Consider the following 13,750-nt stretch of genomic DNA (forward strand, 5'->3'; position numbering starts at 1 on the left):
CTTAGGAAAGCAGCCTAAACTCCTAGATGAGTGAGTCCTATGGGTACCACATAATATTTGGTTTGCTATTTGTATAGAAACATAGAAACAGGACACTATACATTTTTGTTGTGGCTAATGCTTTTCTAACAAGCACATAGTAAAGACATAGATTTTTTTCCACAGGTATTTGGTTAGTTCTGTCTAGGATGAACAGGAAGACTCTTCTAAAATCCAAAGTAAGAAGACGTATTTCCGCCAGAGAAGAAGCTTTCTGAAATAATGTAGGTGAAGTGATCTAATTCACATGGAAATCTGACACTACTGGGTGTGTCAACTTAACCACTTTGTTCTTGTAGAACATATGGTTCTTGAACGCATAAAGCTTACATTTCTGTGAACTTCTCTGCCAAGGTGATTGCTATTAGGAAGGCTACCTGCTAAGTTAAATTCTGAAGAGTAGGCTCTGTGGCTAGCTGCTCAGAGTGGACCCTTGAGTTTACAAACAACTATGGTTAATTTCTAGAAAAAGAACAGTCTCCTAACTGATTCAAATGCTTAAACTCCTTCCAGAAATCCTTGGCTAGTGAGACTCTAAAAAGGAGGGTTAGGAAGGCTGCTTTCTGTAAGCAATAGCTGTGAGATGTACCTTTATGGAATAACACTGAAGCCCTGGCCAAGCTAAGTACAGAAGAAATAGGTAATGCTGCCATTTCTTGGCACATAGTGATAGTGGGGCTAACAATTTTCGAGAGGCACTAGCTTCCGAATACTTTATATTTGAAGGCATAAGAAGCTCTGGTAAGTGGATGCTTGTTTTCCTTCTGAATGTTAATGCATTTAATAGCAACATATAAATGACCATTTTGTATGACATCAGGAACCAAGCTCAGTTACCATAGGCTGTGAGCAGGCTTTGACCCCCCCTCCCTCCTCCCCCTCCCAAAGTTGAGCAAGATTTCAAAACATTCCAACAATATGTATTAAAAGGAAAATTGCTGACATTACCCGTGACTTCCTCTTGCAAGTTTCCGCTGAACGCTTTTGTCGCTGTATTTCTAACCTCAGAAGATGGACTGAGTTCCAAAAGATTTATGACACAGCACATCGGTTTGAAGCCATATTCACAGAACTTGAAAAAAAACCATGTGTGTTTCCCATTTCAGTAGGTCAATATTATCAGTGCTGAGATCTGATAGAAAGGAACCTCTTGTAGTAAGTTCTTTGAATGACTCCACCAGGAAAAAGACTATCGCCACATCGGAAAGAATTGTGTCATCCACTTTTCTGGGTATTGGCACTGCCGAAGTGGGTTAATGCAGGAATAAGCATGTGGAACCAGAACATTTACACTGCCTTTGAGCCCAGTAGAGATTTCATCTGATGAGCAGTTGGATGCTGAGTCCTTTAAAGAAAACATGTAACATGAATAGAAGAAAGTCTACTCTTTGAAGGAAACTGTTTTGTGGTGTCTTCCAGATAGTAGTTAGTTCGACTGCCATGCATTTTGAGAAGATCCTCCGATCTAGCCCAAGGCCAAAAAGCATATAATGATTCAGGCTCAACACGGACAGGTTAATTGGCATAGGGCTAGCCGGGCCAGGAGATTATGGAGAATGGGACAGCGGAAACTGAATGCTGGACTGCTAACTGACATCCTGGTTACAAGTACACCTCCAGGGCATTCGCTAGGGGGCCAGTATTTTGAAGGCCATTCAGAAAAAAGAGCCTTAGCCTAGAAAAGTGTAGTTAGTTTTTCTGGGTCACAATTTCATACAATGTATTGCCCGTTTGCTCATCCCCCACATTTTTTCTTTCCCTTTTAAGTTTCTACGGTTTAGGTTTTCTTCCCTATCACCAATTTTATATTTATTGTGCTCCAAACCACTAGGTGTCCTTCCTCTTACTTGCTGGGGCCACAACACCGCACCATCCGCTGCCAAAACTGGTAAAAAAGCGTCACACATGTTCTAATCCTTCCCTCCAGTCTGTAACTGTATATTTCCCTGCCATTGAGGATGCACTGTGCCATCCCCAGCCTGTGACCAATTTATTCGAGAGTGAAATCCAGTCTAGTGTTTCTCTCATTCACTTTCTCTGTTTTTCCCTGTAGTAGTTGTGTTTTTCAACTTGCAACCTGCACAGTCTTCAGGGACAGCAGTAGATTTCAGCTGGCTTGCTCACAAGGAGATCTATCTAAAAACATTAAATATTCTCAGTAAACTATAATTTTAGCCATCAATGAGATTGGGCTTTTTCTGTTTAAAATGGTTCCATACTATCCTCTGCCTTACTTTGGGTTTTCTGGAGTATACGTTTTTAGATAATAGTAACTAGGAATGTATGAATAGATTTCCATATTGCAGCTTTACACACAGGGGCATTCATTATACATGCTTTAGTAGCCACATTTCCTCATGTGGAGTGGGATCCAGGTTTTCCTGGCAATGGCTTTTCCAAAAGTTGGTAATATACAAGGATGCAAGCCACTATCCTTCATGCAATAGACTGTTTTGAAGTGGCCAACCCATGTCTAATGTGACCATAGTTAACAAATATGTTTTGATTTTCTTGTATCTTTTTTTTGTTTGTTTAAATACAATTGTAGAACTCGTCTAAATATCCAGACAATATTTAATCATGACCAGTGGCTGCTTTTACTACTGTGGTGACACCCTGACAAAATGATTAGGCCTGCCTTATTGATAATGACACCCCCTGATATTGTGATGATGCAACTGGTAGAGGTGGGTGTATGGTGGTTATATGATCAGGATCTGCTGTGGGTGTAATGTGATATGAGAATGTCACCAAAGGGATTTCCATCTACCTATATGATTGTATTTGTAATCTAATTCTTAGTATTTGGTAGTATGTGAGTGAAATAAAAATACTTTTACTTTTTACAAGAAACAGCACTGACTGGACAATAATTTATTGTGTGTTGTTTTTGAGACAAGTTCTACAATGGGATACTTGGTTTCCTGTAAAAAGACAATTGGCGACTTGTTACTTATGAAAGGCTCACAACCTTCGCAACAAAAAATCCAATTTTGTGCATTACATTTTCTCCTTCCCTTTTAAACATTTTACACCTTACTACACATTCAATGCTACAATGTAGGCTTGAAATTGCTCTTTAAGGTTCATCATTGGTGTTTTCAGGAAACAGTTGAGCCGCCGACTAACATAATGTTGTTCATCATAAAGACAGATTAACACTGTGCTTTTTGATGGAAAGTGCTCTCTACTCCACACCCAGTGAGGAATTATTCTAAAGTTTTCTTCTTTTAATAAAGATTGCATGATACAGAACGGAGCATTTGATAAAATTTCAGAAAACTATAACCTTTGCCAGAATCAACATAAATTGGTGCTGTTAAAACCACCAATGGTTAGAGGTGAAAGAGAAAGAAGACTTATGAAATCTGACACAATGTTTTTGTGAGATGGTCCTAATATAACAGTGGTTTATAAGCAGATCACTCAAACATACTGGAATCTCAAGGTTGGAAGAATCTACAGTGATTGCTTCAGTAAAATACAATTCAAGTTAATTCATTTATAAACTATGGAGCTTAGGGTATATTTACAGTCTGAAGAAAAGCCCAATAGATTAAAGTGGCCAATTTCAAAAAAGGAAAAAGAATATACAGTGAGAGCTATTGATGGAGTCATAGCTACTTCTGCTGCATTGTGTTCTTTCATTTGTTAAATAATCGACAGCATTCTGAAACAAGTGTTTTATTGAATTGATGCTCCACAGTACGAGATCGTACCACGGCTTCCATAATTGAAAAGATACAATCATAGAATCAATTGGAATACTGGGGAGATGTTTCTCCTGTGACAGTAGAATAATTTAATTCAATGAAGATTTTGACAATAAATGTGCTTGCTGAAATTGATAATATTGAAATTAATTATATTAATTGCCTTGCAATATCACAATGATATTAAAATTTTTATCAAAATGGGACCTGAAACCCCACCATCACATCAACAATATGCATGTTGAAAAGTTTTGCTGCCTGGAGCAAAGCTACCCTTGCACAGAATTTACACCTTATCTGTAAAGAAAAGTGAGTTTACAGAGAATATATGGATGGACATTTAGCAAATGGTTTCATAAAATATTTTAGTTCTCCAATCACTTGACCTGAGTTTTAATTCCAAAGAAAAATGGTAATTTAAGTACAAGTATAGAATATTGAGCTATAATAGCCATTATAATTAAGAATGGATATCCTATTACATTGATTCCAAGCAAGATGACTAACCGTGTTCACTGAACTAGATTTGAGAGGAGCATATCACTCTTGGAAGACTGCATTCAAGACCAAATTTAGGTCGTTTGAATATCAAGTGACGTATTTCAGTTTGAGCAATGCCCCCTGCTGTCTTAAAAGTTCAAAAAATGAATAATTAATGAAGCATTACTTGCAGTTTTAGATCAGCATGCCATCATTAATTTGGATGCTAAATGAATTCAGTTTCTTTGACCAAACAATCCCATCACGTTTGAATTGTCTTTATCGACCAAGCATCGTTGTTTACTAAGCTGATGAGTATTAGTTTAAGTAGAATTATTAAGAGTTACTTGAATTCATTATATGTAAAGATATGAAGAAGGTAGAAACCATTTTATCTTGGATATCTCCCAAATCAGTGAAGGAAATACGAAGTTTTGAAGCATGAATCTGTGCTGTGCATTATTCTGCCATCTAGTGGTTGAGTCTGGAATTGTCTATTTTTCGTGGGGCATCGACCACCATTTGGAGCTAGGTCCGTCCGCTGCGTGACGTCAGATGGCGCCCTGGAAGTTCCGGTGTGTGATAGCCCTCTTGAGATTCTTTTTTCTGCTGTTGGGAAGGGAAGCAAGAGACTCTAAAGTTTTGGATGAAATTCCCAAAACAATCTTGGAATTCTAGAGCAAACCAATCCTTCATCGATTAAGAAGACACTGATGAGGGAGCGAGACCTCCGGACACCTTTCCCTGTCGGGGGATCCTGACATAGCAACAACTAAGCAGATGGACCGAAATGAGGCAAGATAGGAGCCATGGAAAATACCCCTTTTAAATTTTACCCTAATTGCCACCACAAATTTGCGCAATGTGATACCTATGACACCTGTAACCTCTGCCTGCCGAGGGATCACAAGGATAAGGACTGCGAGCGAGGCCTGTGGATATTCGTGTCAAACTCTCAAGGCACGTCAAAAACAGAGGGAGGACCATTACGAAGCCAGGTCTGTCGGTCAGAAACAACCAGTATCACTGAGGGACTTGGGCCTCTGAAGCGACGAAGATGAACGGGGTGCCCGCAGAATCAACACATGGAGGGTCTGACATTGAGCTCCTCGAAGGGGACGCCGATAGGAGACGTATCGCTAAAAGGATGCCAAAGGACATTGAGAAGAAAAACAACAAGGTAATAGACACCCCTCACGAGTCTGATACCAAAGGCCTCGAAAAGAAGGCGCAAGAGGCAGCCCAGGGGTCGAAGAAAACAATGACCAAGGGTCAGCTGTGGCCAAAACACCCCATTCCAGGGATACTGACGAAGGGAAACTATTGAAATGGACAATGACAGGTGCCGGACGAGAGGCTGCAAAGGACAAGCCCATATCTCTGGAGGCAGAATCCACCACACCCAAAGAGGATCTCCCCGGGTCTCGGACGCCAAAAGGGCCCTCAAGGTGGAAAAGATAAAAAGACGCCCGGATGCAGAAATGGCAGCACTCCTTTAACGAAAGGGGTTCAAGGCGCTAAAGTGTTCAGGATTCACGCTTCATCCTCCACTACAACAGAGGCTAAGAATGAAGATATCATCGAAGCTCAAGCAACCCTCGAACCTCTCCAGGAGGACGTAGCGACAGGAACTTGCGAGGAAGAGTGGAATGATCTTGACACTGAAAGCCCTGAAAAAGAGGTCTGTAGCTATCCCTCGAAGGCTTCAGCAGCAGAAGACATAGCATTTGACAACAGCCTCATTAAGTGAGGAGTTGATACTTTTGTTGTGTCCACATAGCGGAGGAGAAAGGAGACTCGTGTTTCCTTCTAGAAACATTAGCAATATCTAGGCTGTGGGGTTTTAGGTTTAAACCTATAATAACTGATAAAACCCCACAAAGAAAAATAGCCCTCACTGGTGAAAACATATAAACACTGAAAAAACACCTGCACAACCACAAACTAAATGCCATTTAAAGAAGGGAAAAAGAAAGTGAAAGAGTCATTTTGTTCTTACTGAAAGGGTCAATAAAATGTAACTTTGTTATACAAGCTAGCAGTAAGAAAGACTGGCTAACATTATTCTGCTTGAGTTTTGTTCTTTAGGGATGCCACTAAAATATTGTTTCTTCTTCCTTTTACTTTTTTCAGTTTTATGGCCTTTGGACTAAAGATGCAGGGTTTAGTTTCACGTTTTAGGTTTAGTTTAATTATTTTATAAACTGTAGAGAATCAGGACATATCAAACTCACATTTGATATTTTGGCTGCATTTCATTCTTTCACTGATGGGTAAAATGGCTAGTTTCATAAAAATCTTTCCTAATATGTGTCGTCACATTTACCCACAGAGAATGGGTAAAAACCCTTAATACATCAGACCATAGTTTCTAGTGGGTCAGTATTGATACTAGGTGAATTGCCAACCCCTCGGGCTTTAAACATTAAATGCAAGGTATAGTGACAAGTATATATATATCACCAAGCATCTGGGATAGTGGTGAAAACGTGACACCAGACTTTTGGAAAACATGGAACACAGTGTCACTTATTATGCTCTGCAAAAAAAGGTCCTTTCCAAGTTCAACAAAGATTGGAGTGATATTGTTTGTATTTGTAGTGATTCAGCTACGTATATAAAAAATGTCTGGGATGACCTGTCAAAATTGATACCCGATCTGAAGTGATTCCCTGTAAGAGATCCTTGCTACTTGTTAGATGGTATGCTGAAAGCATCTTTACAATCTTCAGAGTTAATGAGGGATGCTATTGACTTTTTAGTCCATTCTGGTGCACTGTTTTCTTATGCCCAGGAACTAAAACACTAATATTTATCATTTTGTGCTTTATGTGACATCAAGGAAAGAGTCATCCCAACTGTGACCCTTAGCTGACGGTTCTCAGCCCAAGGGGCTATGAATGCTGAGAGGGCCTTTTCACAGAAGTTTACATGGGAAGGAAAGTGCGAGCGCACATGACCAAAGACTCACTGAAGAAGTATTGTATGGTGTACTACAATAAGATTAATTTGCAAAAATCTCTTTGGACCTCATATACACTATACGTACACTGTCTATATACCATGTTATTTCAGTGCAAAAAGCAAGCAATGATAAAAGCAAAATGTTCCATAAACAGGAAAAACACGGGGGCGTGACCACGAGCCGAGCATGGCGGACGTGAATTGAAGTAGCTCCGTCCATTGCCCACAGAAATAAGCTTATTATCCTGCAACCCCGGGTTCCCCAGTCGCCCATCTGATCCCTGGACACGCTGGTAGTGAGGGGGACGCTCGTCTGCCAACTGGAGTCCTCGGCGTCCATCGGGGAGAGTGTGCGGAGATTGGCGCCGGAGAGGCCTGGATCCCCGTAATAAGCCGCGGATTGAAGTTGCTGCGCGGGCTGAATCCGGTGAGCGATATTGAGCGCTGAGACCCAACTGCATGAGACAGCACCCTGGAACGGTGGGGAGACCGGAGTGTGTACACGCCGAGCCCGCCGCTGCCCACACGCGTGGGGCACAAGAGAAGCTACGAGGAGGTGTTCCCCGGGCTGCAGACGGAGGGATCCTGGAAGCGGAGAGAGGCGGCGGCTGAAGCACCGAGGTAGGCCGGTACCTCGGTGGACAGGGACCGGCGCGGCAGAGACGAGCCCGCTCTCGGCCAAATGCCCTGTTTACCTCTGTCATCCACCCGCGAGACCTGTGAATAAGCCCTGTCCTCAACCACACGGGGGGACGACTCACGGCGGAAGGGCTGAGACTGAAGGGCGCCATTTTGGACTCGCTGTGCCGGCCGCCATCATACGCCTGGGCTGGCGCATACCCGTGAACGGCTGACACAAGTGCCGAGAGGAGACGAAGTTCGATACCTCCCAACAACATAGGGGTGCCGCACCCTTACTCGGCGCCTGACAAAGGCGAGTGGCCGGAGCCCATTTCACGCCACGGAGCACCGAGCCTGCTGGGACTGGATCGCACATCTTGGCGCATAGAGAAAGGGAGGGAATCGATCTCCTGCTGGTGCGCTGGGTGAGACCCGGGGCTGCTGAGCACGGCGCTCGAAGACTGACCGGACTGGGGTGTGGCGCAGGGCACTGCAGAGGGGATCAGCGGGCCTACCACTGGCTGACCGGGAGGCAGCAGAAACCTGACCCTGAAGCCGAATATGGCCCCCCACGCCTGATGATACATCTACATCCCTGCCTCCGTAGTTCACCGAAGAGGGGTTCTAGACCCACAGCGTGCATCCGCCAACGGTCCACCATCAATACACGGGCACCCGGTGTGCGGGAGTGACTTGGCCGCCGCCACCCTGCTGACCAGAGCCATGGGGAGGAACAGAGCCAAGACGCAGGAACATGGCGCTGACGCGGACACCCAGTCCACCGGGTCGGAGGACCCACTAGCCTCCTCCAACATAGAGATGGTACCTCCGACGGGTAAATGCACGCAAGACGCCAAACTGGACCTTATCCTGGCCGAAATAAAGGCATCCAGGGAGGCGCTGGAACTACGTATGGATACCATGGCGATGGGCGGACCACAACAAATTGGCGGAAAAGGTCTCATTGCCCTTGATGACCTGATCCCGCAACAGACGGAGCACTCAGCAAAAATAGAAAATGTGGAAAAACAGATCAAACTGCTCTGGGACAAGGTGGACGATGCAGAAGGGCGGGCCCGCCGTAATAACGTGCGAATTTTGGGAATTCCGGAGCACAGTGAAGGGAGGAACCCCATGCAATTCGTAGAAGACTGGCTGAAGAAGATTGTGGGCCCACAGGATCTCACCCCGCTATACAGCGTGGAGAGGGCCCACAGGATGCCGGCGAAACCACCTAAACCGGGAGCGCCGCCACGCCCGCTCATAGCGCGCCTCTTACACTATAAAGACAGAGACTCTGTGTTGAGAGTGGCGAGGGAAAAGGCGCCACTGAGATATGAAGACAAAACTATTTCAATATACCCAGACTTCACCCCGGCGGTGCAAAGAGCCAGGTCGACATTCCTGGGGGTGAAGCGCAAACTACGGGACAGGAACTTGAAATATGCCTTGCTGTTCCCAGCCCGACTGAAAATCCTGCATGAAAACAAGTCGTACTTCTTTGATACACCGGACGACGCCGCGGAATGGATGGAAATAACGCTCTCACCGCCTAACACATAAGACCGGTTCGAGGAGGGCCAGAATAGCGGACCATCGCGCCAGGATGGACGTCACCGCACCGACGCACATAAGAAACATGCGCAGGGGTCGACAGCAAGTGGAGGAATGACACCGGCCCGACCCGGGACAACGGCGGAGATAGGCCAGCTGACGGAGGCTGCACTGGCGGCACATGATGCGACGGGCAACTCAGTTGTGGGAAGTCGCTCAGGCACGCACACGGAGGTATCGGGATCGGCGGATATCCTACAGCTTTTTCACAAGGTCACGGCTCAAGAGGCGAATGAATTCTGACTATGCCGTTAGGGGACTCCAGTTGGTAAAGTATGTCATATGCACGGGGATCGACCGGGGGTGAGGGATACACTAGCTAAGGGCAAGCTGAGGTACTATCTACAAGGCTCTGGGCAAGTGTAAGTGGTCCCCACTCCCCACTGTGTAGAAAGGTTCCGTTTTGACTTCTGCCCAGGTTGGGCAATCCTGTTTGGTCCCTGAAGGTTTTTGATTGGGGACCTTGAAGTTGAGGGGTTACACGTTACTTTGGCACCTGGGTCACTACTTACCACGAACTCAAACTTAATGGTACAGAGCCTAATACCTATGCCTGACGCGGACCGCAATGGGGACTATAAACACCTATAACATATGCACCTGGAACGTCCGGGGTATGGGGTCTGTCCACAAGAGGCATAGACTACTAACGCAACTCAACCGGAGAAAGGTTATGATAGCGTGCCTACAAGAGACTCATCTGAACAATGCCGAAAATGTGAAATTGCTTAAAAAATGGAAGGGGCAGCTATTCGCTACTTCTTATTCTGTATTTTCGAGAGGGGCGGCTGTGAGGCTCAGGAACTCAGTTCCCTTTAAGCTGGTGGACACGAGACTGGATGCTGAGGGCAGATATGTATTCATCCGTGGGATGCTGGACGGCATACCTGTGGTGATTGGCAGCGTATATGCGCCGAATTCAGGACAATCGGACTTTTTGACCACCATTAATGGGGCATTGGCGGATTGGGCTGAGTACCAATGAATTATAAGCGGGGACTTTAATGCTGTGCTAGATGTTTCCATGGACAGGTCGCACCCGTCCCTACATGCCACCGAGAGTAGGAAACAGGCTGACACGCTTGCGCAGTGGGCGAGGGGATGGCGACTGGCTGATGCATGGCGTTGTAAACATTTGCTGAATAGGGAGTACACCTTCTACTCACCACCACATAAGCTACATACTAGAATAGACCGCGTCTTCTGTGCTAACACTTTGCTGGGGGCGGTGACTGCAGCGGAACACATGGGCAAGACCTTCTCTGACCACAGCCCGGTGGAGGTCACAGTACAGTGGGGCAGGGTCCCAACGCCTATACCAACATGGCGCCTCTCACCAGACTTGCTGGAGGACTCGGTCTTCCGGGCATCAATTACTGATGCAATTACAAGTTACTTTGAAATAAACACTGGCTCCACTAGCTCCCGACTACTGGAATGGGATGCCTTCAAGGTGTCCATCAGGGGGGAGGCGATGAGCACACGAGTGGGCATGCGACACACCGTCATGGAGAGGCTTCAGGAGGTGGAGGGGCGCTTGGCTATGCTAGAAACTGAAGCTGCGGGCACGAATGTCCCTTTCACACCATTACAAGAGGCGAATATACAGCACGCCGAGTTACTAGAAGACCTGAGAGGGCTGGATTACAGAGAGTACACATGCAGACAACACGCGCAGGCGGAAAGGTCCGGACCCTTATTAGCCCGAATGGTGCATGATGACCCTGTGTCTCTGCCTGTCATCGAGGTCACCGACGGCCACAACCCAAATGGACATTAACGCCGCGTTTAGGAACTACTATGAGACTCTGTATGGCCCACATGACCCACTGTCTAGTGTGGCGTTTGGGGCATTCATGGAGGGAATTGACTTGCCACGGCTTGACGATCGGCAGAGTAAGGAACTGTCACGCCCAATCACGATTGCTGAGGTGCGCCAGGCCATACGCGCACTCCCGAGGAACAAAACCCCGGGAACGGATGGCCTCCCGGATGAATTCTACGGGGCTTTTGTTGATCTATTAGCCCCGTGCCTACAAGTAGTGTACCAGGAGGCATTAAGGTTAGGGGGACTACCACAGTCGTCGCTCCAAGCCCTGATAGTATCACTATTGAAACCCGGTAGGGACGGCCTGGACCTGGCTAACTACAGACCCCTGTCGTTATTAAACACGGATTATAAGATACTTAGTAAAATACTCACGACGAGGCTAGCACAATATATCCCACGACTGATACACTCCGACCAATGCGGCTTTGTGCCTGGCAGGAGCACGGCTATGAACCTGAGGAGGCTCAGCCAACTTATGCTCCGTGACCCAGCCCCAGTGAGGACGGAGGGATGTGTTTCCCTGGATCTGAAGAAAGCATTTGACTCCCTCAAATGGGACTACATGTTTGCGGCGTTCGCAAAATTCGGGATACCGCCCGAGTACATTGCCTGGGTTCGGTTGTTGTACACTTGCCCAACGGCCAGAGTTCGCACAAACAGATGCATATCAACGCAACTGGACATAGCGAAAGGGACAAGGCAGGGATGCCCGTTGTCCCCACTATTGTTTATATTGGCGCTGGAGCCATTGCTTTGTAAACTCTGCCGATTGGCGACTCACAAGGGCGTGTGTAGAAATGGGACGACCCATGTGGTGTCGGCCTACGCTGATGATATAATCCTATATTTCCGTAATCTGCAAGGGGATTTACACCCTGTCCCTGAAATCTTCGAAAACTTCCGAGCAGTATCGGGGCTTACCATCAGCGCACGCAAGTCCTACGGGTTCTGCTTCTTCGATGCGGAGGCGCTCACCCAGCTGCCCTTTGCACCGCACACTTTCCAGATGGCAGAGACAACATTTCGCTATCTGGGAATACAGGTTTACAGAGATGAGAGGGATATGCTGGATGGAAACCTGGGTAGGGCATTGTCAGCGCTGAAATCACAGATACGGTTTTGGACCACCCTGCCGCTATCGGTGTCGGGCAGGGTTGCCATCTCTAAGATGGTGGTACTGCCCCTCCTTCTATATTACTTTACAAGCCTGCCGCTCATGGTCCCTGCCTCCACGTTTAAGACATTGAATACCTTACTAACGGAACTGGTGTGGGGGACGGGGAGGCGACGCATCAGTCTGGCGAAGCTACAGCTTCCCACTGCGGCGGGCGGCATGGAGGTCCCGGACCTACAAGCGTATAACTACGCCTGTCAGTTGCAATGGCTGGCCTACTGGCTAGCAGGACGCAATTTGCACGAAATAGACATGTCAGAGGCAGACTGGAGTCGAGGGAGGATTCACACCCTATTGCTACCAAGGGCGGAGGTTCCGAGAACAACACCCCCCTTGCTCAGACTGGCAGTTAGCTATTGGAGGAAGGCGGTGAAGTACACGTCTACCACGTCCTCTTACGCCTCCACGGTACCGCTTCTGGGACTCCCTGTTGGGCCGAACCCGCTCTCGAACCAAGTGCTATCTGCATGACACGATACGGGGGTGTCCCAGATCGGAGATCTGTTCGCGGATGGCCGGGTCCTATCATTTGAGGACTTTCGGACTGTGCATCACACCCCAGGTGGGCTGTTTCTGCTATATGCTGGAGTACGCCGGTATGTGACACAGACATGGGCACCGAACGGGGAAGAACCACCCACGAATCCATTACTAACAATGCAGTACCTTATGGGAGAGGGCAGCCATCTAATGAAATGGATAATGGCTGGTATACGAGAGGTAAGGGCACTCTCACTACAGCCGTTACGGGACAAATGGGAAAATGACCTGGGGAGACCAGTCAGGGATAAGGAGTGGGAGCGTATTCTTAAGTTCCCAAAGAAACTGTCCAGAAATCCGAAATTTAAATTCATACAGCTTATGATACTGCATAGGGCATAACTGACACCCCATCGATTGCACGCAATGTTCCCCCACATGACTGACATGTGCCCCCGATGTGGCGCGGACGATGCGCGATTCATACATATGCTATGGGACTGCCCGAAATTGGGATACTATTGGAGGACGGTTCATGATACCCTAGGCCGCATAGCTCCTTCCAAACCGTATGCTGCCTTGGAGTACACCATACTGGGGCTGGGCCCTGCGGAACGTAAGAAGAGCGTACACACTCGCTTCACAGACCTAGCTCTACTACTTGCTAAACGCACCATAACAATGAAATGGAAGTCGCCTAGACCCCCAGAGACATGGAGGGCGGAGGTGCTGCGCTGGGGGAAGGCCGAGGGCGCAACATTGCAACGCGAAGAGCGTAGGGGGCTACGAACGACACTGATATCATTGGATTGGAACACTCTGATGGGGTCCTTT

The 13,750-nt window shown here is 46.8% G+C and overlaps 2 long non-coding RNA genes across 6 annotated transcripts in view; one reads left to right on the forward strand and one right to left on the reverse strand.

Annotated features, from left to right (window-relative positions):
• LOC144792714 (uncharacterized) overlaps positions 1 to 2,892 on the forward strand; it is a 37,288-nt gene extending 34,396 nt beyond the window's left edge. For both annotated transcript variants that reach the window (XR_013602609.1, XR_013602608.1), the window contains one exon: positions 166 to 2,892. This is a non-coding gene — a long non-coding RNA (uncharacterized LOC144792714). The remainder of the gene's footprint in view (positions 1 to 165) is intronic.
• LOC144792715 (uncharacterized) overlaps positions 1 to 13,750 on the reverse strand; it is a 493,208-nt gene that overhangs the window by 172,792 nt on the left and 306,666 nt on the right. The window lies entirely within an intron of this gene.

Source organism: Lissotriton helveticus, chromosome 11, assembly GCF_964261635.1.
Source record: "Lissotriton helveticus chromosome 11, aLisHel1.1, whole genome shotgun sequence".
Classification (NCBI taxonomy): Eukaryota; Metazoa; Chordata; class Amphibia; order Caudata; family Salamandridae; genus Lissotriton; species Lissotriton helveticus.